Consider the following 26,430-nt stretch of genomic DNA (forward strand, 5'->3'; position numbering starts at 1 on the left):
CCCCCTCCCGGGGAGTGGGGAGCTGCGCAGACATGCGGCGCGGCTCGCGTGACGTCATGCTTGTTAGTTCGTTTTCCTGGGGAAGTTCTGTCCACTCGTTTGTCAATTTTGTTGTTTAACCAGAATAGGGGTTTGTTTTGTGGCGCTTACCTTTCTGGGTGCCTGTCCCGGTCGATGGCAGATATAGAATGCTCCAAATCACATGTGCATTTCTATGGGCCATTGCTCCCCGTGCCTCTCTGAGGGGGCCAGGTTCTGGCTCGTGGTCCCCGGTAGGCCTAGAACTCCACCCACATCGACTGATGCAAAATAGTTAGGGTATCCATATCAGCCATAGATAGCTCCGGGGAGCCGTAGGGGCTCCCCCCAGAAAACATGACTTTGAGAAGAAGTATAGGTTAGGAATCATCTCCAAAGAATTTTCAAAGAATTACTCATCATTGCTATCTAAAATAATTAGGAGAGCCAAATTGAAATACTACGAAGATAAATTTACCCACACAAAGGGCAATATTAACACTTTTCTGAGATCTTCACTTGGATGTACGGGCGGTTTATTTAAGCGCTTGTCAGATCACGACGTACATTTACGGTCCGTGTTATAGTGGGTATATACTACTCGATCGACTTGGGGTTTGTATGAATATGTTTGCCATTAAATTTCGGTTTTCTCTAATAGGCACAGTGCCTATTAAGAGAAAACGGCAATGTATTGTAACTTAGAGGAGAGACTATTGAGTTGGTGACACAACGAGGGTAATCGCCCACTCCACACACTCTTGTGTTGGCCGCGATCATGATTCTACATTTATATGCATATGTCTGTGTAGAGAATTTTATTGCGAGTTCAGTGATATAAAATTTAACGCTGTAAGACTAATGTGGAGCTGACAACAAACAAAAGAGTATGAACATTTTGTAGCTGTTTGGGCGTACAGCGAGACGGCAAGTGATCTACGTTTTTATTTATTTCGTGATGGAATAGCTAATGCTTTGGTTACATTTTATACATATGATCTTGTAGAGAATTTTATTGCCAACACATTGATACCAAAAGGAAATACGTAGCTCGAGAATTGGTGTCAGGAGAGTGAAAAGATTACACACTGTTTGGTGTTTACGTTCATGAGAAAAAAACGCCGCGCGCACAATGCGCAGAGTTTTTTCGCGGGTACCGCGCGCATTAAAGTGTTAAGAAAACATGGAGCACAATTTCTCAAATAATGGGATCAAAGAAGATTTTAAATAACAAACCAATACTCCTGTCAAATAATGATGGTCTGCTTTCAGCCTATGACACTGCTCTTGAATTCAATAGGTTCTTCTCTTCCATTGGGTCATCCCTTGCAAATGATATTCCATCTTCCAGTATTATTATTTAGGACTATCTTACAGGTAACTATCCACAGTCTCTGTATCTAATGCCTACTAATTCCACTGATGTTACTGACATAATCCTTCCCATTAAAACCAAGTCTAGTGCCCTTGAGGAGATACCAACTTTTATTTACAAAAAAGCCTCCAGATTTTTAGCTCCTGCCATTGCATTGCTCTTCAACAAGTCACTTGAACTCCAAACCTTTAGAGATATTCTAAAAAAAGCAAGAGTAAGCCCTGTCCACAAGTGTGGTGATCCTACTGATGTTAACAACTTCAGACCTATATCAATTTGCCAAACTTGTCAAAAATATTTGAAAAACTAATCTATAAGCAGCTTTATTCTTATCTAGCCAAACTCAATATACTTAGCTCTTGTCAATATGGCTTCAGACCCCAAAAAAGCACTAACAATGCACTTATTAGTATGATTAACTTGATATATACAGATCTTGATAAAAATGAGTTCCCTGTTGGGTTATTTGTAGACCTGCATAAGGCTTTTGACACTGTTAACCACCAAAACCTTCTTCTTAAATTACAACATTACGGAGTCAGAGATGCAGTACATTAAGCCTTACCTTACTGACAGGCTCTAGTATGTTTCTGTGAATAATTCAATTTCTCCCACCCTACCCATCAACATTGGTGTTCCCAGGGCAGCATACTTGGCCCTCTCCTCTTTCTCATCTACATTAATGACCTTCCAAATGCCTTCCAACATCTCAAACAATTCTATTTGCTGACAACACGACCTTCATTTACTCCAGTCCTGACCCCCCTTGCTCTAAATATCACAGTGAATACTGAGCTAAATAAAGTCCATCACTGGCTAACTGCCAACAAACTCACCCTCAATACAGTATTGACAAAACTTTCTATATTTTGTTTGGCAATAAATCCTCAAATTAAATAAATTTCAGGATTAACTATACCCATATTTGTAACAAAGTAGATGGCAAATTCCTTGGCGTTCTCATTGACCGCAAGCTGAATTTCCAGGGACACATTCTAAATATATAAAAAAACCAGCGTTGAATGTAATGAAACGCCATTTTCTGGGTGAGACCCGGAGGCTCCCCGGAGCTTTACCGGCTGATATGCTAATGTCAGACTTTGGCATCAGTCATGTGTATGGAGTTCTAGGGCCTACCGGGGACCACGAGCCAGAACCTGGCCCCCTCAGAGAGGCAAGGGGAGCAATGGCCTATAGAAACCCCCGAGTGGTTGGAAGCATTCTATGTCTGCCATCGACCGGGTCAAGCATCCAGAAAGGTAAACATTCCAAACCAAACCTCTAATCTGGTGAAAATTGCTACCTAAGCCGAACTAGTGGATAGAACTCTTCAACAGAAAACAAGGAAACTAGTATGACGTCATACGTCACCACGCCGCTGTCTGCGCAGCTCCCCCCTCCCCGGGAGGGGGAAGGGGGAGCCCCAGACCTCCCACGCCGGCTATCCACCCATCAGTTCTGAGGCTGGATGTCAAAACACGCGAAAAACGCCGACCGGAGGGAGGGAGGGTTGCCAGGGAGCCTCCGGGTCTCACCCAGAAAATGGCGTTTCATTACATTCAACGCTGGTTTTCTGGGGGGAGCCCCGTCGGCTCCCCGGAGCTAACTACCCACAGAGGGAGTTCAAAGGAACAAAACTGGGAGGCGGACACCACGCACCCCCCAAGGAGGCGAGACAACCGGCAGCAAACGCCAACCCAAGGCGCCACAGCCCCGAAAATCCCGGGAACAACACAAGAACCACGAGCAGCAAGGCCCCTGCACGAACACCAAAAATCCATGCCCGAAAGACTGCAAGGCCACGTCGCCCAGACGGCAGCGAAGCCACGAACGCTACAGGCATGAGGGAAGAACACAGGCAGCTTAGCCGCAAGAACACGGCTGACCACCCGGGACACCATCACCCGCGAACCGGGAAGAACAGAACCGGATCAACGCAAAACGCGTTCTGGACCCAAACGCCGTGGCACGCAAACAACAGCGGAGGGCCGCCACTGAACACAAAAACGACACACCCCCGGCCCGACCAACAAAGCACCAACAAACCCTGGACCCCTCCAGAATGCAGCAGCCCCACCCCGCGCCAGAAAAGATGGAGACTGCTGCCATCAAACAACCAAAACGCTAAAACCGAAGGAGCAAGAAAACTCAGCGAACCGACCCCCAGAGGCAAAGGCCCAAAGGAAAGAGCCGACGAAAAAACACACCGGAACCGAAGGGGCACTACCAACCGAGGAGAAGACAGAGCATGCTGACCAGAGACCAGGATGGTGCAAGCGGCGCACGAACAGGCCGGAGGTGAAACGACGCACAAGACAGCTGACTAACGGTGCAGAAGCAACACCAAGACCGAAAGCAAGCTGAAGCGGCTCCGCCTGCGCCGCATGAAAAGAGGCGACAGTATGTGGCAAGACGACGGCCCCCAACCCCCACTAGAAAACCAAGCCGAGAGTAAACCAAGCTAACAAGAGTAACCACCTAAGAAGGGACAGGAAAAGGAAGGACCGCCAAAATACCCATACTGCCGCCAAGAGAAGCACGCAGGTGGGACACCTACCACGAAGCCACCCGACCACCAACCGGAGGCGAGACCACGAGGCAGAACATAAGCAGCCCCGACAAGGCCCCCCCGAGCCCAGGAAAAAGGCGGAGCCGCGAGAAGATCTCGGGCGCGACCACCGAAACCCAGGCGGCACAAGGAGATGGAACGTCTGCCGAACCGAAAAACTCCCCAAAGCATGCAAGCCAGCCAGGACTTCAGAAACGACGGGTCCGACGCGAGACATCGCAAGAACCCCCCCCCCCAAAAAAAAAAAAAACAACCGGAGGGCAAGCTAAGAAAACCAAAGGCGGCGGAAGGGTCGCCGCCAGAACAGGACCCGAACCAAGGGGCACGAACAACTGCAATAGACCGAGACAAAGAAGCACATCACAGGACACAGGCTGACCAACACCGAAGAACACACGCAGAACATCCCTGCTGCAGAGGAGGCAGGAAGAAAGAGCAGAAGCACAAAAAAAAACCCAGGAGAACAACCAGGGGTGGACAATCAGGCAGGGACAAAAACCCCAGGCACAAAATGGCAGCAAAGTGCCACTCCACAACCGGACACAGGAACAAGGACACGCCACCGTGAAACACGGTACCAATGCACACGTGCAGCAGCAGCAACAGGCACCACTGCAACATGCAACATGTAAAAAAAATAGCAACTCCCCTCTGCAAAGGCAGAGAACGGAGCAGACAGACCCCAGACAGGGCCAATGGAGACACGACAAAAACCCCTGCAGGCCCAGAAACCTGCACCAGGCGACCGACGGCGGAGAAACCCCGCTCGATACCTGCTGGATGAGGTACTGGGAGCTCTTTTACACCTGAAGCCCGGCCCAAGGTCAGGCCAGACCGGCCAGAGGATGGCCCACCAGGCAGCTGCTAGGAGCAGTCCACCGGCCCACATACCCCCACAACCAGGACGGGCCGGAACTGCCATACGAAAACAGGCCAGTGCGCCCTGGAAGTCCACGGACAAACCAGCAAGAAGGCTCATGCTCGCAAGTAGGTCGTGTAACAAGCACAGACCACTGATGGTAATACAGTGTTCCCCAAAAGTGCCAATAGCACCACTGCACTCCACTGGTACTATCCCGCAAGTTCTACCAGATAGGCGGGACCCAAGAGCCAGAGCTCAAAGCCTGCAAGCACAGCCAGGAGCCTCACCAGGTGAGTACAGAACCAACCCTACAACCCCCACACCTCACAACATTAAAAAAGGAGGGTCCCCTGAATGACTCCAGCATGGGTTGGACATGCACATGAGGGGGACAGGAAGGGGTGATAAAGGGACAGTCACTGGTGTGCGAACGGTCTCAGTCGTACAAAAATATACCTAAATAAAGACAGGTATATAAACACCGCCGCATCCAGCGCCCGGCCAAAAGACGCCAGATCGCAGAAACTCATCTGGCGAATGGTGGCACGAACTTGACACGACTCAACCGTGCCCAGAAAAACTTGGGAGCACCGCCAGGTGAAGACGCCAGAGCCGGACCCTGCCGGACCCGCAGGAGAACAGGCAGAGGCGAAGGAGGCGGTCCACACCCATGACACAGGGAAAACCGCGGTGTCCTCCCCACAACTGGGAACCAGGACACCCCTGGCGCGAAGGGGCACATACCGCAGCCAGGGAGAAGAACGAGAGGCGAAGCACTGTAGCAAAAAAAAGGGCGCAAAACCCCAGCACTGAAACACCGCCCAGACCAAAACAAACTCCACGGCGCATGCGCATAACACGCTGGCCGAACCGCACACCCTCCCTGCGGGAAGGCGCCAGCCAGGACTACTGCACGAGAAAAGGAGCCAAAAGAGGAAGCAGGAACAATAAAACCGGCCAAAAAAGCAAAGAGCCCAAAAAGGAACCCAACCGGGCGACAAGCAGCCCAACCGGGCGACAAGCAGCCCAACCGGGCGACAAGGAGCCCAACCGGGCGACAAGCAGCCCAACCGGGCGACAAGCAGCCCAACCGGGCGACAAGCAGCCCAACCGGGCGACAAGCAGCCCAACAGGGCGACAAGCAGCCCAAGAGGGCGACAAGCAGCCCAACAGGGCGACAAGTAGCCCAACAGGGCGACAAGTAGCCCAACAGGGCGACAAGTAGCCCAACAGAGCGACAAGTAGCCCAACAGGGCGACAAGTACGAGGAGCCGACACACGTTCCAATAATGCGGGAAGTAGCGAAAAACATTCCCGTACCCTCGAGAACACAGAAGCCAACACTAGTCCCGAAGGCACACGAAGGCGCAGGCGCACCCGAGATCAGAAGTCACGCAGAACCCCATCGAACGGGGAAACATGACAAAACACCGTCCCAAAAAGGGGGGGAGGAAACATCCAACCACAGGACGGAACCAACCGACTCAAAGGCCAAGGAACCGAGCCCGGGGAGGGGCCGACGTCCAACAGCACGTACGGCGAGTGGGGAGGAAAGACCCCACTCCGCGTAACCACAAGCCCCGCCTAGAGGGGGATAAAAAACCCCCACGGGGTCTAACGGGGCCAAGGCCCCCCCCCCAAGTCAGCCCCTCCCCAGCCCCGGGAACCTACACGACAGGCCCCGGGGCCGAGCCCCAAAGCCCCGGCCGTACCAGAAAACCGGGGCAGCCGTGAAAACACTAAGGAAGGGAGCCCACTGGCAGACTCATACAACACGGCTGGAGGAACAGGCCCAAATGCCCCCGTCACTACCCCGGAAGGGGAATTCCCCAAGACTGCCCGAGTCTCAACACCACCAAAAACCCCGCCCCGAACCTACAGACGGTAAGGAACCGGATGCAGGCAGGAAGGGTGAATCAGGGGAAAGACAAGGGGGCGTGGATGGAACCGAAGCAACCAACACCCCCAAGTCCCAAAACGAACTACAACGGGGCAGCCCCGGGTCGAAGGTGTCACCGACCCCACAGGCAGCAGACGGAGGCAAAACAGAGAGTCACCCAGAGACAAAAGGTGAGAGCAACCCTCAAACTCGCTGGAAGCGAGGGGGGGACTCTGGGGTCACATCCATCGGACCCGCTCGCCCCCAGGGGTTTCCCATGGTCCCGAGCGTTTACTTTAAGAGGACTCGCGCTCAGGTAATCCCAGGCAGGGTACTGCTAACCGGCACCCAAAGCTACCAAACAACTTTCTAAGAGCTGAACCCCCGGGACGTGTACACTCACGGGGACCTAGCAGAGGGTACCACCAGAAAATACTCAGAACACAAAGGACACAAGGGGCAAGAACGAAGGCAGACCCCCCCCCCCCCCACCAGGTAGATAAACAAAAAGAAAAAGAAAACCCCGCAAGAGGACAGCGTACCCAAGCGGAACAGAGCCGGCCGCTATGATTGGTAAAGACAAGCTGCACAGTAACCCGCGCCCCACCAGTGCAAACACTGCCCCTTACTCTAAGGCGAACAAGGGAGACAGAACACCCGAGCACACAAAGAGCGGCCGAAAACCAAGCAGTAAACGGCCAAGCAGGGGCAGGACCCAAGGAACTTGTGGAAGGTGGCCCCAAGGGCAGTACTTACAGGGTACCTAGGGAAGGGAACCCTAGGCGCATGCAGCCCGAGTACTGAAGAATCACTCCCGGCTCACGCACCACCTAGAAGACAGACACCAAACTCTAGGTACAGTGCTCAAACAACCACTGGAGCCGGAGCACATAACCATTGCCTATAGCATCAGCCGAAGAACTGATGGGTGGATAGCCGGCGTGGGAGGTCTGGGGCTCCCCCTTCCCCCTCCCGGGGAGGGGGGAGCTGCGCAGACAGCGGTGCGGTGACGTATGACGTCATACTAGTTTCCTTGTTTTCTGTTGAAGAGTTCTATCCACTAGTTCGGCTTAGGTAGCAATTTTCACCAGAATAGAGGTTTGTTTTGGAATGCTTACCTTTCTGGATGCTTGACCCGGTCGATGGCAGACATAGAATGCTTCCAACCACACGGGGGTTTCTATAGGCCTTTGCTCCCCTTGCCTCTCTGAGGGGGCCAGGTTCTGGCTCGTGGTCCCCGGGAGGCCCTAGAACTCCATACACATGACTGATGCCAAAGTCTGACATTAGCATATCAGCCGGTAAAGCTCCGGGGAGCCGACGGGGCTCCCCCCAGAAAAAGTTTCAAAAACTGTTGGCATTCTTTCTAAGATCAGATATTATGTACCTCGCCCTGCCATGGTGACACACTATTACTCTCTCATCTATCCTTATCTCAACTATGGTATTTGAGCTTGGGGTTCTACTACCCTAAATCATTTACGTCCTCTAATTACTCAACACAAAGCTCCTATTAAGACAATATCTAACTCTGGCCCCAGACATCACTTGGTACCCTTACTCAAATCTCTGAATATGTTAGATATTAAGTCACTGCACATCCTCTCATGTGTATTTAATATATATAAAACCCTGAACTGTAATGTCAATCCGGAACTTAAAAGCTTCCTAGAAGGTTGTAACAGATCCCATGAGCACCACACCAGAAACAGATACCTATTTGATATTCCAAGAGTACGACTTAGTCAAACTAGAAATGCTTTACAAATCAAGAGACCTAGAATGTGGAATGACCTTCCCAATTTTGTTAAAGACTGCATATACCTCTCCCAACCAGTTTAACCCTTACACTGCTCAGGGGTCCTTGGGACATTTACACCCCTGTGCGCAAGAAAAAAAAAAATTCAAAAAAAATTTTCCGTCTTCTAAACATGTTAATTTGTGTCCCCTGAGCATGGAAAAAAATAACAAAAAAATCGTAGGTGACATATTTTGGGCGCAATTGACCGAGGAAGTCTGGCAAAAAGTGGGCGTTGACAGAGCGGTCGTCAGACCCGGTCAGCGTCACCCGCGTTGACAGATGGGAGTTGCCACAAAGATATTATTACCTAATTGTTTCAATGCCTCCGATTGATTTTTTCTTAGTTTTTTTGCAGTACTATTATTCAATAGTGTGTATTGTAATATATTTATATAATAAAAGTGGTTAATAATCGCTATACATACTCAAAAGTATGATGTGCATATTAGTGATTCAATTATTATGTTAATAAAACAATAAACAAATAGTTTTGCTGCTATTACACTCTATACACAGGTTATATATAAGTATTGGCATGTTTTGGTCACCCTAACGAACCACTAAGTTGGTATTGAGAGTCGAAAAGCAACGAGGAGTTACCGCCACACACCAGCCAGCCACTCGCTGCCACTCCCTCAACACACGCACTAAACTTTCTCCCCCAACAATACCATTTGTGGTGTTATTACACTATATACAGACGTTATATATAAGTATGTGTATATTTTGTTCACCACAACTGTACAGCTAAGCTGATATAGTTCAGACACTAAGAGTCGTCGCTATACACAGATGGCGGCTGGCGGCTCCCTCACTCATTCAACGTCACACGCACTAAACTTTCTCCCCCAACAATACCATTTGTGGTGTTATTACACTATATACAGACGTTATATATAAGTATGTATATATTTTGTTCACCACAACTGTACAGCTAAGCTGATATAGTTAGTTCAGGCACCAAGAGTCGTCGCTATACACAGATGGCGGCTCCCTCACTCATTCAACGTCACACGCACTAAACTTTCTCCCCCAACAATACCAGTTGTGGTGTTATTACACTATATACAGACGTTATATATAAGTATGTATATATTTTGTTCACCACAACTGTACAGCTAAGCTGATATAGTTAGTTCAGGCACTAAGAGTCTTCGCTATACACAGATGGCGGCTGGCGGCTCCCTCACTCTTTCAAGGTCACACGCACTAAACTTTCTCCCCCAATAATACCTTTTGCAGTGTTATTACCCTATATACACATATTATATATAAATATCTACATGTTTTATGCACCGTAACTGTACACCTAAGCTTGTAGTGCGCCCAAAGAGCATAGTGGCCACCCTCTAAACAGCTAGACAAATCATGCAGACGACATCACCTCCGTCACCCATATGGCTCCTCCCAGCATAATCCTTTTGCTGTTATTACACTAATACACACATTATATATAAGTATCTACATTTGTGTTCACCATAGAGAACCACTGACCTGGTATAGTGAATGCAAACAATAACAGGTGGCCACACAGTCAGTAAACGATGCTGTCTCCCTCCGTCTCTCAGCATCACTCCTCTCACAGCGCTAATTATTACAACAATCCTGCTATTATCACAACCCTGGTTATTTATATCACAATCATTGGTCATCTGTAATATTGTCATCGCTAAATAATAACAATTATATATTTATTTTGACATTTTTCGGCGATGCTGTGGTCACAAGCTGAACAGCAATGCTGTTCGCTCATGCTGCGTGCGCCGGCCTTGGTTGCTCCAACAGTACTGTGCCTCTCACACCTGAAAATATTGCCCACGATTTTTTTTTTAAATGGCATCTGTTTACAAGAGCCCTGAGGAAGCTACTGTGAACCCCGTGTAGCCGCGGGCCATTTGAATCAGGCCTGGCACCCTATGGCGTATATATACGCCATGCGCACCATGGGACATGTTACTCAGGGCGTATATATACACCATGCGCAGTTTAAGGGTTAAGATTAAAACTAAGTGCTACCTAATTAACTCAATGTAACCTATCTCACCCCTAAATGTCAACCCATGATACCTGGTTGATGGAGTTCTGGGAGTTCTTCTACTCCCCAAGCCCAGCCCGAGGCCAGGCTTGACTTGTGAGAGTTTGGTCCACCAGGCTGTTGCTTGGAGCGGCCTGCAGGCCCACATACCCACCACAGCCCGGTTGGTCCGGCACTCCTTGAAGGAAACAATCTACAGTAGTTTCCTCTTGAGGATGTCCACAGTTGTTCCTGTAGTATTTCTGATCTACAATTTTATACAATGCTGTTTGTTGACCAAATTGTATTTTTGCTTTTTTTCTGCCATGTTTCCCCCCCCCCCTGCCCTTTTTCATTTTTTTCTTATTTTTTCTCAACACAATTTATACTTTAATCTCAATTAGAGTTAAGTTTTAGTCTTTGTTTTTCCTGCCCAAAACGCTTTGCATAATAGTGGCTTTAGGCATTGTATGTACTAGCTCTATCTATAAATCCATCAACTTTTGTATCTTACCCTGTATGTATGTACTTTACCTGAATAAATATTTGTATTTGTATTTGGTTTAGCCGGATAAAATATCAGAGCCAGTTAATTTGCTGCCGATGTTACACTATCTGGACAGTCAGCCGGATAATCATGGAATTGTCCGTATATGAAAACCATGAGGCAGGCCGTACCGTATTAATCCCGTCTGCCTGTGGCTCAAGGCGCATGGTGTAGGAGGGGGTGGGGTGGGTGGGTGGTGTCGAGAGAGAGGGGAGCATTGGGAGGGACAACCAGGGGGGATAAGGGTTGGATGGGGGAGCGGCCTATACACTACAGTACAGGAATTACCATCGATTTTAGAACAATTCTTGAGTTATCTTGAGATGATTTCGGGGCCTTTTTTTAGTGTCCCCGCAGCCCGGTCCTCGACCAGGCCTCCACCCCCAGGAAGCAGCCCGTGACAGCTGAGTAACACCCAGGTACCTATTTTACTGCTAGGTAACAGGGGCATAGGGTGAAAGAAACTCTGCCCATTGTTTCTCGCCGGCGCCTGGGATCGAACCCAGGACCACAGGATCACAAGTCCAGCGTGCTGTCCGCTCGGCCGACCGGCTCCCTATTTCATAGCCAAAGTCAAAAGAAATACTAGTAATTATGTAATAAAAAATACCATACAAGTTTCCTAAAAACAATTTGCACAGGCTGAAGTTTCCTTCAAAATTGATTTTTTTTTTCCTGCTGGTGGCCTGCGTAACGTGCCTCCTCCCTGCCCCGACTGGACCCATCCAGGCCTGGCCAAGCCATGTGCTCTCTGCCCTCATGTTACACCACAGTGCTGCGCCATTAGTGAAATATTTTTTTAAATAACTTTTTTATTTTCATAGTAACTTTGAACATTTTTGACCAAGACTATGTCTGGTAGCAGCATGAATCGTTCTGGAGATGTTAAGAGGAAGAAGGATGTCCTAACAATTAAGGACAAGCTATGTGTTATACAACTTTGTGAAAACGGCCGGGCGACCTCAAGTGTTGCCAAGGAATTTAATATAGGCACTAGTACTGTTTCTGATATAAGGAAACAAAAAGAGAAACTTATAAAATTCATTTCAACCTGTAAAAGTGAAGGTGCAAGCACTAGCAGAGGGTGTGGTAGAAAGACTATGAAAACTTTGACGCATGTACAGTTGAATGAGACTATGTACAAGTGGTTTGCTCAGCACTGCACAGCTGGCCTGACAATTTGCAGCCAGAAATACAAAATGCTGCAAGCAGGTTTGCTGCAAGCCTTGGAATAAAGGATTTCAAAGCGAGTGAAGGGTGGGTTGCAAGGTTCAAGGGTAGGCACAATATTGTGAAGAGGAAAATTTTCGGTGAAAAATTGAGTGCAGATGAAAGCAGTGTAGAACCATTTAAACAAATTAAGAGCATACATTGTGGCAAATAATTTATATTCGTATCAAATTTATAATGCAGATGAAACTGGGTTGTATTGGAGGAGTTTGCCAGAAAAATCTCTAGCAATGAGAAGTGAGGGTTGTGTGCCAGGACGTAAGGTCAACAAGGACAGGCTCTTGGCCATGATGTGTGCCAATGCCGACGGCACAGACAAAATCACGTGTGCAATTATTGGCAAATCTAAGAAACCAAGATCCTTGCATGGACAGACTGCCAGTCAAATATTATACGTGTAATAAATATTAATATTATAAGTGCCGGACAAACCGAGCTCACAGACCAACCAGGCCAACTTAAAATTATCTGTTGATTTGGGAAACGTTCCAGTACAATAAGTCACATGACTGTGCATACAGATGATAAACCTCGTGAGTATCCTGAGTGTGGCAAGGGATTCAATCGTCTGCGACTTATAAAAGCTCACAGGATTGTGCATACAGCTGATAAACCTCCCGTGTGTCATGAGTGTGGGAAAAGATTCAGATGATGCATTCAGATGATGAACATTACCTAGTTCCTTCATCTGGGAAGAATGAAGACATATTGGTGCATTCGGATGATAAATAGTACCTAGTTCAATTGATCAGTAGACTGTATATCATACTAACAATAAACATACAACCCCAATGAATTTTCCAGTGAGGTTTGATAGAAATTTACTTCAGGACACATACTAGAAAAAGTTTATAAGTTACAAATAACAATTTTTGTGTGTGTGAATTTTTTGGTGGATAATATACATTTATACACTAAAGGGACCTAGCCATATTTATTCTTAAACGTCTTCAAACTGATATTACTTTGAAATTTAACAATAAAAACATAAGCATTTATACTATTAACACTTAAAAACAAAAACTGGTAGAATTTTTCAACTAATATTATTGCAAACCCTTTTGATTGGTTTTGTTATAAAGTTAAAGTTCAATATTGTAGGCTAAACTAAGCTTTGCTAAGCTAGAACAGAGGATTTTTGGACTTGTAGATTTGTAAACCTCATCCTGTAAACATTTTTTTTTTTTTTTTTTTTTTTTTGAGATATATACAAGAGTTGTTACATTCTTGTACAGCCACTAGTACGCGTAGCGTTTCGGGCAAGTCCTTAATCCTATGGTCCCTGGAATACGATCCCCTGCCGCGAAGAATTGTTTTTTCATCCAAGTACACATTTCACTGTTGCGTTAAACAGAGGCTACAGTTATGTTTCTACATGTTAAACAAGCTACGAGGATGAGGGAAGGGGATGTTCCCTCCATTCTGGATGTTATATTTACAAGAGGAAGAAATATTTATCATTCAGTACCTCTCTCCCTTGGGTAAAAGTGACCATGTCTTTTTGGGAATAAAGTATGCAATGCATTATAATCTGTTAGAAAATAAGCTTGAAGCAGTTGAAAAACCTGATTTGTGGAAAAGTCATTATGGGGAACTCAGATATTTCCTTAAGGAATTTGACAAACACTTGCTGTTAGGACGAAGTAAATGAGATGTATGTCAAGTTTTGTGAAATATATGATAAAGGCACAACAAAATTTATTCCAAAGGAGAGATGCCGAACTAGGAAAAGGAGATTTGTTTATAGATGTCATCTGGATTTTTCAGAGTTTGGAGTTTCCGTGATATTTTCTATTTTGATCAAAATATGTATAATGTAAATTTTGATAAATGAGCTTTCCTGTCTACTTAGGTAATGATTCCAAAGATCGTCCTGCCTTTCCTCCCGGGAATCTGGATGTAGCAGGTGCTCAATTGTCAAAAGTGAAAAATTTGGTTTGTCATCCGAATGCACCATATCGGTAAATTTTTTAATAATATTTTAAAAATAGTAAATGGCACTATTTTTGCAAAATCATTACAAGATCTATTATTCTAATAGGGGTTTGATAAAATACAGTAGAATGCCTACTGGTTTTACCTGTAATAGGGTTTGATATAGTTGATTATGGATATTAGATGGATTATGGATTAGATGAATACCAAATAAATGGATTTAATCTATTTCACACAGATAGATATATTAGACAAGGAGAGGGAGTAGCCATGTATGTTAGGTAATATTTGAAATGTAGTCTCGAAAAGACTACATTTCAACAGAAACGTGCCACACACCAGTCACAAGACTGAACCTCATCGAGGCCAAACGTCTAAATGAGAGCATGAACGAGTAAGAAATAATACTTTAACACCAGGCATCATACACACAATGAATGCACCTGCAGACACACAACGAGCACTATCAACATAGCAAAGATTACTCCATAAAAAAAAAATCATTAAATATGATTGACAATGAGATGAAATAATGCACAGTATGTCAATTTTGTGAAATTTTTTCATTACTGAACTAGGTTTTCAATGCTTACATTTGTTATTCTTGGCATTCTTTGCTTCATATCTGAAGCTTCGTTTTAAGTTTCCACTTCAGACGTGCCTTCCGCAGCTATGCTTCTCCGGTTTGCAGCATCAAAATCATCTGCAATAGCTGAATATAATTAATAATATATCAGTGAGATATATATTTATCATTACCTAGTAGTAGTGAACACTAAGAAATAACATAAATCAGCTTTCTAAAGTGATGTTTAATAATATGACACACATGATTTGGAACTTATAACTGGGTTAAGTACTTTGCACATAAGTCTCAAGGAGCCATTAGGAAACACTGCTTGTGATTAAAATATTATGCTGTTTTTATATACTGTGTGTGCAGCACAGTACCTCGCCTTTCCATACACCAGCACTGGCCCTCACCTCTTAATGCACCAGTACTGCCCCTCACCTCTCAATACACCACCACTGCCCCTCGCCTCTCAATACACCAGTACTGCCCCTCGCCTCTCAATACACCACCACTGCCCCTCGCCTCTCAATACACCACCACTGCCCCTCGCCTCTCAATACACCACCACTGCCCCTCGCCTCTCAATACACCACCACTGCCCCTCGCCTCTCAATACACCACCACTGCCCCTCGCCTCTCAATACACCACCACTGCCCCTCGCCTCTCAATACACCACCACTGCCCCTCGCCTCTCAATACACCACCACTGCCCCTCGCCTCTCAATACACCACCACTGGCCCTCGCCTCTCAATACACCACCACTGCCCCTCGCCTCTAAATACACCACCACTGCCCCTCACCTCTCAATACACCAGCACTGCCCCTCACCTCTCAATACACCACCACTGCCCCTCACCTCTCAATACACCACCACTGCCCCTCACCTCTCAATACACCACCACTGCCCCTCACCTCTCAATACACCACCACTGCCCCTCACCTCTCAATACACCACCACTGCCCCTCACCTCTCAATACACCACCACTGCCCCTCACCTCTCAATACACCACCACTGCCCCTCACCTCTCAATACACCACCACTGCCCCTCACCTCTCAATACACCACCACTGCCCCTCACCTCTCAATACACCACCACTGCCCCTCACCTCTCAATACACCACCACTGCCCCTCACCTCTCAATACACCACCACTGCCCCTCACCTCTCAATACACCAGCACTGCCCCTCACCTCTCATTACACCACCACTGCCCCTCACCTCTCAATACACCACCACTGCCCCTCACCTCTCAATACACCAGCAATGCCCCTCACCTCTCAATACACCAGCACTGCCCCTCACCTCTCAATACACCAGCACTGCCCCTCACCTCTCAATACACCAGCACTGCCCCTCACCTCTCAATACACCAGCACTGCCCCTCACCTCTCAATACACCAGCACTGCCCCTCACCTCTCAATACACCAGCACTGCCCCTCACCTCTCAATACACCAGCACTGCCCCTCACCTCTCAATACACCAGCACTGCCCCTCACCTCTCAATACACCAGCACTGCCCCTCACCTCTCAATACACCAGCACTGCCCCTCACCTCTCAATACACCAGCACTGCCCCTCGCCTCTCAATACACCAGCACTGCCCCTCGCCTCTCAATACACCAGCACTGCCCCTCGCCTCTCAATACACCAGCACTGCCCCTCGCCTCTCAATACACCAGCACTGCCCCTCGCCTCTCAATACACCAGCACTGCCCCTCGCCTCTCAATACACCACCACTGCCCCTCACCTCTCAATACACCACCACTGCCCCTCACCTCTCAATACACCACCACTGCCCCTCACCTCTCAATACACCACCACTGCCCCTCACCTCTCAATACACCAGCACTGCCCCTCACCTCTCAATACACCACCACTGCCCCTCACCTCTCAATACACCAGCACTGCCCCTCACCTCTCAATACACCAGCACTGCCCCTCACCTCTCAATACACCAGCACTGCCCCTCACCTCTCAATACACCAGCACTGCCCCTCACCTCTCATTACACCACCACTGCCCCTCACCTCTCAATACACCACCACTGCCCCTCACCTCTCAATACACCAGCAATGCCCCTCACCTCTCAATACACCAGCAATGCCCCTCACCTCTCAATACCCCAGTACTGCCCCTCACCTCTCAATACACCAGCACTGCCCCTCACCTCTCAATACACCAGCACTGCCCCTCACCTCTCAATACACCACCACTGCCCCTCACCTCTCAATACACCACCACTGCCCCTCACCTCTCAATACACCACCACTGCCCCTCACCTCTCAATACACCACCACTGCCCCTCACCTCTCAATACACCACCACTGCCCCTCACTTCTCAATACACCACCACTGCTCCTCACCTCTTAATACACCAGCACTATAGCCAGCACCAGAATCTAATAATATTATAAAATATAAGTGTTTACTTACGATAATATTTGCGTGATTGCATGAAGCGTTTGTCTTCTTGCTGACTGCACGGACCACAAACTGACCGCTTTGTTGATGTTCCTGGCGGCGGATGACGCTGTGACGTCACAGGTGAGGGACGCTTTGCGCACTACTCAATCGTCGCTTCAACCCATCATAAATAGTTTTGTTATTTATATTGTTTTATTTTTATTTATTTTTATACAAGAAGTTACAGTGGAGGTTAACAGAGAATATAGAAAATAAGTTGAATTAACATTCTTGTAAAGCCACTAGCACGCATAGCGTTTCGGGTAAGTCTTTAAACTAACAGTTTTTTTTTTATAAATTAACAGTAAAATTGATAAAAAATGTTACCAGGTATTTTATAGCTTTTCTTTACAGGTACAGATAATTTTAAGTAAAATAATTACAGTAAAATCAACAAAAATGTTTACAGGTAATTTGAAGAAATATTGACACAAAAGCAGATCAGAATAATACACAATAAAGAAACAAGGATTACTAGATACATGAGAATAGCATTTCAGGGTTATACAATGGTTCACTGAATGTTCACAGTATAATGGTTCACTGATATGAGGATCATTTCGAGGAAAAGTTTCAAGGAATAATGCAGTAGAAAATGCACTCAATACAACAACCATGATATCAAATTGCAGTCTCCGTGGTGTAGTGGTAAGACACGTACTCGCCTGGCGTTCGGCGAGCGGTATGTCATGGGTTCGTATCCTGGCCGGGGAGGATTTACTGGGCGCAATTCCTTAACTGTAGCCTCTGTTTAACGCAACAGTAAAATGTGTACTTGGATGAAAAAACGATTCTTCGCGGCAGGGGATCGTATTCCAGGGACCATAGGATTAAGGACTTGCCCGAAATGCTACGCGTAATAGTGGCTGTACAAGAATGTAACAACTCTTGTATATATCACAAAATGATATCTAAGATTACAATGTTAAAGTAATATGGCTTAGGTACAAATATTGGGGGATTGAGTAGCGCTAGATACAGTGTGAAGATAAAGCCCATGGTAGAAAACTTTGAAGATGAAATTATAGGTACTTTTTGGTTTTATTTTTGAATATGGCAAAAGTTGGACAGCTTTTCAAATCATTAAGGAATAAGTTCCATAGACTAGGTCCCTTTATTTACATAGAGTGTTTACATAGATTAAGTTTGACTCTGGGGATATCAAAGAGATATTTATGTCTGGTGTGGTGGGCATGTGTTCTGTTACATTTGTCCAGGAAGAGTTTCAGAACAGGGTTTGCACTCAGCAAAAGGGTTTTATAAACGTAATTTACACAGGAAAATGTGTGAACTGAATTTATGTTTAGCATGTTGAGGGATTTAAACAGAGGAGCTGTGTGTTGTCTGAAAGTAGAGTTAGTTATTGTCCTGATAGCAGATTTTTGCTGGATGATGATGGGCTTGAGGTAGTTTGCAGAGGTTGAACCCCAAGCACAGCTACCATAAGTAAGATAGAGATAGATAAGTGCATAATAGAGTGAGAGGAGAGCAGAGTAGGGTACATAATATCTGATCTTAGAGAGTATCTTAGAGAGTATATCAATTGTTTTAGAAACCTTTTTAGTTATGTGTTGTATATGGGTGCTGAAGTTGAGTCTCTTGTCTAAGTACAGGCCAAGAAACTTTCCATCATTTTTATTGCTAATGTTTACATTATCTATCTGAAGCTGAATTGTATTTGTTGATTTGCTTCCAAATAAGATGTAGTAGGTCTTTTCTATGTTTAGTGTGAGCTTGTTGGTTGACATCCACAAGTAGATTTTTTTTTAATTAATTGTTTACAACCTTATTTAACATGAGTGGGTTGGGGTCAAAGTAGATGAGTAGTATCATCAGCAAACAATATAGGTTTAAGTATGTTAGAGACATTAGGGAGATCATTGATGTATATAAGTAACAGGAGGGTCCAAGGATGCTGCCCTGTGGCACCCATACAGTTATTGGTAGAGTGGGAGAGGTTATATCATTGATGGCTACATATTAGTGGAAAGATAGGATCGGATATAGTTCAGGGCAAGGCCACGGATTCCATATTGGTGGAGTTTAAGTAAGAGGTAGTTATGGTTAACAGTATCAAAAGCCTTTCTCAGGTCAATGAAGAGTCCAATTGGAAACTCACTTTTGTCGAGGGCTGAGAAGATTAAGTCAAGCAGACTAACAATACCATCATTGGTACTCTTTTGGGAGCGGAAGCCAAACTGACAAGGACTTAGTATATTGAATTTTATAAGGGAGTAGAGCTGTTTGTAAAAAAAAAATTAAAATATTTTTGATAATATAGGTAGATTTGATATGGGTCTGTAATTATTTATGTCTGCCGTGTTACCTCCTTTATGAACTGGCGTTACTCTTGCTTTTTTAAGGATATCAGGGAAGGTATGACACTAGGGATTTATTGAACAACAATGCTATGGGTGGTGCAAGGGCATGGGGGGCACTCCTGTATACCATCGATGGTATTTCACTAATGTTCCCAGCTTTGGTTTTTAGAGAGTGAATGATGGACACAACATTTGGAGGGCTGACCGGAGAGAGAAGAGAGTTTGGATAGCTGCCTGAAAGATATGTGGTAACATATGTCTGAGTCTCTGGGATTTTTCGGGCAAGGTTAGCACCAATCGATGAAAAGAAGCTATTAAATTCAGTTGTTGTTTCAAGATCTGTTGCAGGTACTCACTTAGTTGTACTCACCTAGTTGTGCTTGCGGGGGTTGAGCTCTGGCTCTTTGGTCCCGCCTCTCAACCGTCAATCAACAGGTGTACAGGTTCCTGATCCTATTGGGCTCTATCATATCTACACTTGAAACTGTGTATGGAGTCAGCCTCCACCACATAAACTTCCAAATGCATTCCATTTGTCAACCACTCTAACACTAAAAAAGTTCTTTCTAATATCTCTGTGGCTCATTTGGGCACTCAATTTCCACCTGTGTCCCCTAGTGCGTGTGCCCCTTGTGTTAAATAGCCTGTCTTTATCAACCCTGTCGATTCCCTTGAGAATCTTGAATGTGGTGATCATGTCCCTTACTAACTCTTCTGTCTTCCAACGAAGTGAGGTTTAATTCCCGTAGTCTCTCCTCGTAGCTCATAGCTCTCAGCTCGGGTACTAGTCTGGTGGCAAACCTTTGAACCTTTTCCAGTTTAGTCTTATGCTTGACTAGATATGGACTCCATGCTGGAGCTGCATACTCCAGGATTGGTCTGACATATGTGGTATATAATGTTTTGAAAGATTCCTTACACAAGTTTCTAAAGGCCGTTCTTATGTTAGCCAACCTGGCATATGGTGCTGATGTTATCCTCTTGATATGAGCTTCAGGGGACAGGTCTGGTGTGATAACCCCAGGTCTTTCTCTCTCTCTCTGACTCTTGAAGTATTTCATCTCCCAAATGATACCTTGTATCTGGTCTCCTGCTTCCTACCCCTATCTTCATTACATTACATTTGCTTGGGTTAAACTCTAACAGCCATTTCTTCGATCATTCCTGCAGCATGTCCAGGTCTTCTTGAAGCCTCAAGCTGTCCTCCTCTGTCTTAATCCTTCTCATAATTTTGGCGTCGTCAGCAAACATTGAGAGGAATGAGTCTATACCCTTTGGGAGATCATTTACGTATATCAAACAGGATAGGTCCGAGTACAGAGCCCTGTGGGACTCAACTGGTGACTTCACGCCATTCTGAGGTCTCACCTCTCACTGTAACTCTCTGCTTCCTATTGCTTAGGTACTCCCTTATCCACTGGAGCGTTCTACCAGTTACTCCTGCCTGTTTTTCCAGCTTATGCATCAACCTTTTATGGGGTACTGTGTCGAAGGCTTTCCGACAGTCCAAAAAATGCAGTCCGCCCATCTTTCTCTTTCTTGCTTTATCTTTGTTACCTGATTATAGAATTCTATCAAGCCTGTAAGGCAAGATTTACCCTCCCTGAACCCATGTTGATGGGTTGTCACGAAGTCTCTTCTCTCCAGATGTGTTACTAGGTTTTTTCTCACAATCTTCTCCATCACCTTGCATGGTATACAAGTTAAGGACACTGGTCTGTAGTTCAGTGCCTCTTGTCTGTCTCCCTTTTTGTATATTGGTACTACATTAGCAGTCTTCCATATTTCTGGTAGGTCTCCCGTTTCCAGTGACCTACTATACACTATGGAGAGTGGCAAGCAAAGTGCTCCTGCACACTCTTTCAATACCCATGGCGAGATTCCGTCCGGCCTAACAGCTTTTCTCACATCCAGCTCCAATAGGTGCTTCTTGACCTCATCTCTTGTAATTTCGAACCTTTCCAAGGTCACCTGGTTTGCTGCCACCTCTCCTAGCGCCGTAACTTCTCCCTGTTCTATTGTAAAGACCTCCTGGAACCTTTTGTTGAGTTCTTCACACACCTCTTTGTCAATCTCTGTGTACCTGTCCTCGCCCACACTAAGTTTCATCACCTGTTCCTTCACTGTTGTCTTCCTCCTGATGTGACTGTGTAGTAACTTTGGTTCGGTCTTGCCTTTATTAGCTATATCATTTTCATACCTTTTCTCAGCTTCTCTTCTCACACTAACATACTCGTTCCTGGTTCTCTGGTATCTCTCTCTACTTTCTGGTGTTTTGTTATTTCGGAAGTTCCTCCATACCCTTTTGTTCAGCTCCTTTGCTTTCATACATTCCCTATTAAACCACGGATTCTTCTTTTGCTGGTGTATAACTATCCTTGGAGATTTTTTATTTTATTATGTGAATGTTGTTTAGCTTCTAGGATGTTAGAGATCTCTCTCCATGTACTTTTCATGTTGCCTTTTGCTTCTTTGAATCTATTCTCGTAATAATAATAATAATAATAAATAATAATTTTTATTTAGGTAAAGGTACATACATAAAGAGATTTTACAAAGTTTGTTGGCTTTATAGATAGAGCTAGTACATACAATGCCTAAAGCCACTATTACGCAAAGCGTTTCGGGCAGGAAAAAACACTAATGACTAAAGCTTAAAACTAATGGGTAAAAAGAATAAAATGTGTTGAGTACAAATAAAAATAGAGGTAAAAGAGGGGGGAACATTGTTGAAAAAGCAGCACAAATACAATTACATATTATTACAGAAAAATACATTCAAACAGCGTTGATTTGAAAAACAAAAAAAAAACAAAAAACATACATGGGTTGAAAACAGAGGGGTAAGGTAGGTTACAGCGAATTTATTAGGTATAGCTTCGTTTTTAACTTAAACTGGTTGAGAGAGGTACAGTCTTTAACATGGTTGGGAAGGTCATTCCACATTCTGGGCCCCTTGATTTGTAGAGCATTTCTGGTTTGATTAAGTCGTACTCTAGGAATATCAAAACTGTATTTATTTCTGGTGTGGTGCTCATGGGTTCTGTTACAACCTTCTATGAAGCTTTTGAGATCAGGATTGGCATTATAGTTTAGCGTTTTATATATGTATAATACACATGAGAGAATGTGCAGTGACTTAATGTCTAACATATTCAGAGATTTGAGTAGGGGTACCGAGTGATGTCTGGGGCCAGAATTGGATATTGTCCTAATAGCAGCTTTGTGTTGAGTAATTAGAGGACGTAAGTGATTTTGGGTAGTAGAGCCCCAAGCACAAATACCATAGTTGAGATATGGATAGATAAAGGAGTAATAGAGAGTCACCAGGGCAGGGCGTGGTACATAATATCTGATCTTAGAAAGAATGCCCACAGTTTTTGAAACTTTTTTTGATATGTTTAGAATGTGTCCCTGGAAATTCAGCTTGTGGTCAATGAGAATGCCAAGGAATTTGCCATCTAATTTGTTACAAATTTGGGTATTGTTTATTTTGAGATTTATTTGATTAGAGGATTTATTGCCAAACAGAATATAGAAAGTTTTGTCAATGTTAAGGGTGAGTTTGTTGGCAGTTAGCCACAGATGGACTTTATTTAGCTCAGTATTTACTGTGGCATTTAGAGCAAGGGGATCAGGACTGGAGTAAATGAAGGTTGTGTCGTCAGCAAATAGAATTGGTTTGAGGTGTTGGGAGGCATTTGGAAGGTCATTAATGTAGATGAGAAAGAGGAGAGGGCCAAGTATGCTGCCCTGGGGAACACCAATGTTGATGGGTAGGGTGGGAGAAATTGTATTATTCACAGAAACATATTGGAGCCTGTCAGTAAGGTAGGATTTGAGGTATTGTAGGGAGTGTCCTCTGACACCATAATGATGTAATTTAAGAAGAAGGTTTTGGTGGTTGACAGTATCGAAAGCTTTACGCAGGTCTACAAATATCCCAACAGGAAACTCATTTTTATCAAGAGCTGTATGAATCGAGTTAAGCATACTAATAAGTGCATCGTTAGTGCTTTTTTTGGGCCTGAAGCCATATTGGCAAGGGCTAAGTATATTGAGTTTGGCTAGATATGAGTAAAGCTGCTTATAGATTAGTTTTCCAACAATTTTTGACAAGTTTGGCAGGATTGATATAGGTCTGTAGTTGTTAACATCTGTGAGATCACCACATTTGTGGACAGGCGTTACTCTCGCTTTTTTTAGAATATCTGGAAAGGTTTGGAGCTCAAGTGACTTGTTGAAGAGCAAAGCAATAGCAGGGGCTAAAGATCTGGAGGCTTTTTTGTAGATTAAAGTTGGTATCTCCTCAAGGGCACCAGACTTGGTTTTAAGGGAAAGGATTATCTCATTGACGTCAGTGGAATTAATAGGCTTTAGGTACAGAGACTGGGGATAGTTACCTGTAAGATAGTCCTTAATGTCAGTACTGGAAGATGGAATATCATTAGCAAGGGATGAACCAATGGAAGAGAAGAACCTATTGAACTCAATAGCAGAATCAGAGGCTGAAAGCTGACCATCGTTATTAGACAGGAGAGTCGGTTTGTTATTTAAAGACTTCTTTGATCCCAATATTTGTGAAATTGTTCTCCAAGTTTGTTTAATGTTGCTCTTTATTTGGGTAAATTTATCTTCGTAGTATTTAGTTTTGGCTCGTCTAATTATCTTAGATAGCAATAATGAGTAATTCTTTGAGAATTCTTTGGAGACAATTCCTAACCTATACTTCTTCTCAAGGTCATGTTTTTTTATTAATAGATTTAAGTATTCCCTTTGTAAGCCAGGGATTGTTAAGCCTTTTGGTTCTGACTTGTTTTGTAAGCATAGGACAGTGGGTATTATAAAGGCTAAGAGTTTTTTGAAGAAAAGATTGAACTGCTAGGTTGATGTCCTCTATGTTACCTAACTCGGACTCCCAGTTGACATTATCAGTAGCAGTTATAAAATTGTCTATAGCAGTTTCATTGTGTAGTCTAAAACGTATCTCTCTTGACTCAAGAGGTGGTTTGCTAATGTTAGTTAAGAGAAATGTGGGGTAATGGTCTGTAGTGCTATCGGTGATTATACCTGAAGTAAGCAGAGAGGTTATGTTTGTCCAGATGTGATCTAGAGTCGTGGCAGTGCTATCAGTGATTCTAGTAGGTCTAGTGATTTAGGGTATGAGGAAGCAGGAACGGGAATCATAACAGGAATAACGGGAATAATAACGGGAACGGGAATAATAACAGGAATAATAGGAACGCCTTGCTTTTCTTATTATCCTGGTAAGCACTAATGAGTACCTCTTTACTACTTCCTTTCCAACTAGGCCAATCCTAAGTTTTTTTTTCATATTCATGTTTTTTGTCGATTGCTTTAAGCGAGTATGGCCAATACGCAACCTCGCCAGAGCAGTTTCCCACCGCCGGTTACGGTGGTAGGAGGATGGCCACGAGGAAACACAACATTTAAGAGTACGGAGTTTGTTACCAGTAACAGACGACCAAGAAGCCTGCCAACGGGTAAGGATGGAGGAATGGATAACCGGGTAAAAGTCGGAATATGGAATACCTTTACGAGAGATAGGACAAGAGCGGACAGCTTCCTTGGCGGCAGCATCCGCACGCTCATTTAAAGACACACCAATATGGCTGGGAACCCAACAAAACTTAACCGACTTAAACTTACTGTGAATTAGAAACAGCCAATGCTGGATCTCGACAACTACGGGATGAATCGGATTAAAGGACCAGAGAGCCATGAGGGCACTACGAGAGTCAACAACAACCACAAAGGAAGACTGACAACGAGAAAGCAGGAGACGAAGAGCATAGAGAATAGCATAAAGCTCTTCTGTAAAGATGCTAGTCTCCAGAGATAAGCGACACATATAAGTGCGATCAGGAAAAACAACAGAGTAGCCAACACCGTCCGCAGACTTAGACCCATCGGTGAAGACAGAAACGGAGCGGGAGTGAGAAGAAAAGTGCTCAAGGAAAAGGCATTTTAGAACCGTAGGAGGGGTAATAGCTTTAGTGACGCGGGTCAAGGACGTACAAAACTGCGGAAGGGGGACTCTCCACGGGGGCAAAGAAGGAACAACACGAGGAGAAACATTAGAAACACGAACGGAAAGAGAATCCTGTAAGCGAGATAACCGGACAGACAGAGGGAGGTGGTGAAGAGGAACAGGAACTGCAGGAGGGGTAAAAGTTAAAGCACGACAGAGGCGAGAGGAAGGATGTTGCAAGGACCGAACAAGATAGCGAAGACAGTAGCGATCACGGCGGTCCTGGAGAGACAGGAAGCCAGTGTCAACATACAAGCTAAGGACGGGAGTCGAACAAAAGGCACCAGAACTGAGGCGCAGCCCAGTATGGTGCAAAGCATCAAAACGGTGAAGAGCAGAAGAGTAAGCAGGGCAACCATAATTTATTTATTTATTTATTTATTTATTTATTTATTTATATATATACAAGAAGGTACATTGGGTTTGTGAGAATACATTGGATAGTCAGTATTTACATTCTTGTAAAGCCACTAGTACGCGCAGCGTTTCGGGCAGGTCCTTAATCTAGCAGATAATTTTAAGTAGGTAATTCCTATTAGAATTAATAAATGATAAAGATACATTGCAAGAGAAAAATGAGATGAGAGAGCTTAGTAGGTATATTAAAGCACATTGTTATATTAAAGCTCTGATTGATTACATTGACAGCTTGATTAGTAATTTAAACAAGATTAATAGACACCATACAGCAGATTGACAGCACATATAAGACAGCAATGATCACAATGGTAAAGATGTTCAGATTGGATACATAAAGATTGGGAGACTGGGTAGCAAAAGATA

At 44.8% G+C, this 26,430-nt stretch overlaps 1 protein-coding gene and 1 long non-coding RNA gene across 2 annotated transcripts in view; one reads left to right on the forward strand and one right to left on the reverse strand.

Moving 5' to 3' along the window:
* Window positions 1–17,383, reverse strand: part of LOC138357086 (zinc finger protein 84-like) — a 104,997-nt gene extending 87,614 nt beyond the window's left edge. The window contains exons 1-2 of the mRNA XM_069313634.1: window positions 17,245–17,383; window positions 14,824–14,933 (exon numbers count right to left, since the gene is read on the reverse strand). The gene's annotated coding sequence lies outside the window, so the exon portion shown is untranslated. The remainder of the gene's footprint in view (window positions 1–14,823; window positions 14,934–17,244) is intronic.
* The window catches only part of LOC138357168 (uncharacterized), a 255,115-nt gene that overhangs the window by 202,905 nt on the left and 25,780 nt on the right, over window positions 1–26,430 (forward strand). The gene's annotated exons all lie outside the window — the stretch shown is intronic.

This window comes from Procambarus clarkii, chromosome 76 (genome assembly GCF_040958095.1).
Source record: "Procambarus clarkii isolate CNS0578487 chromosome 76, FALCON_Pclarkii_2.0, whole genome shotgun sequence".
Taxonomy (NCBI): domain Eukaryota; kingdom Metazoa; phylum Arthropoda; class Malacostraca; order Decapoda; family Cambaridae; genus Procambarus; species Procambarus clarkii.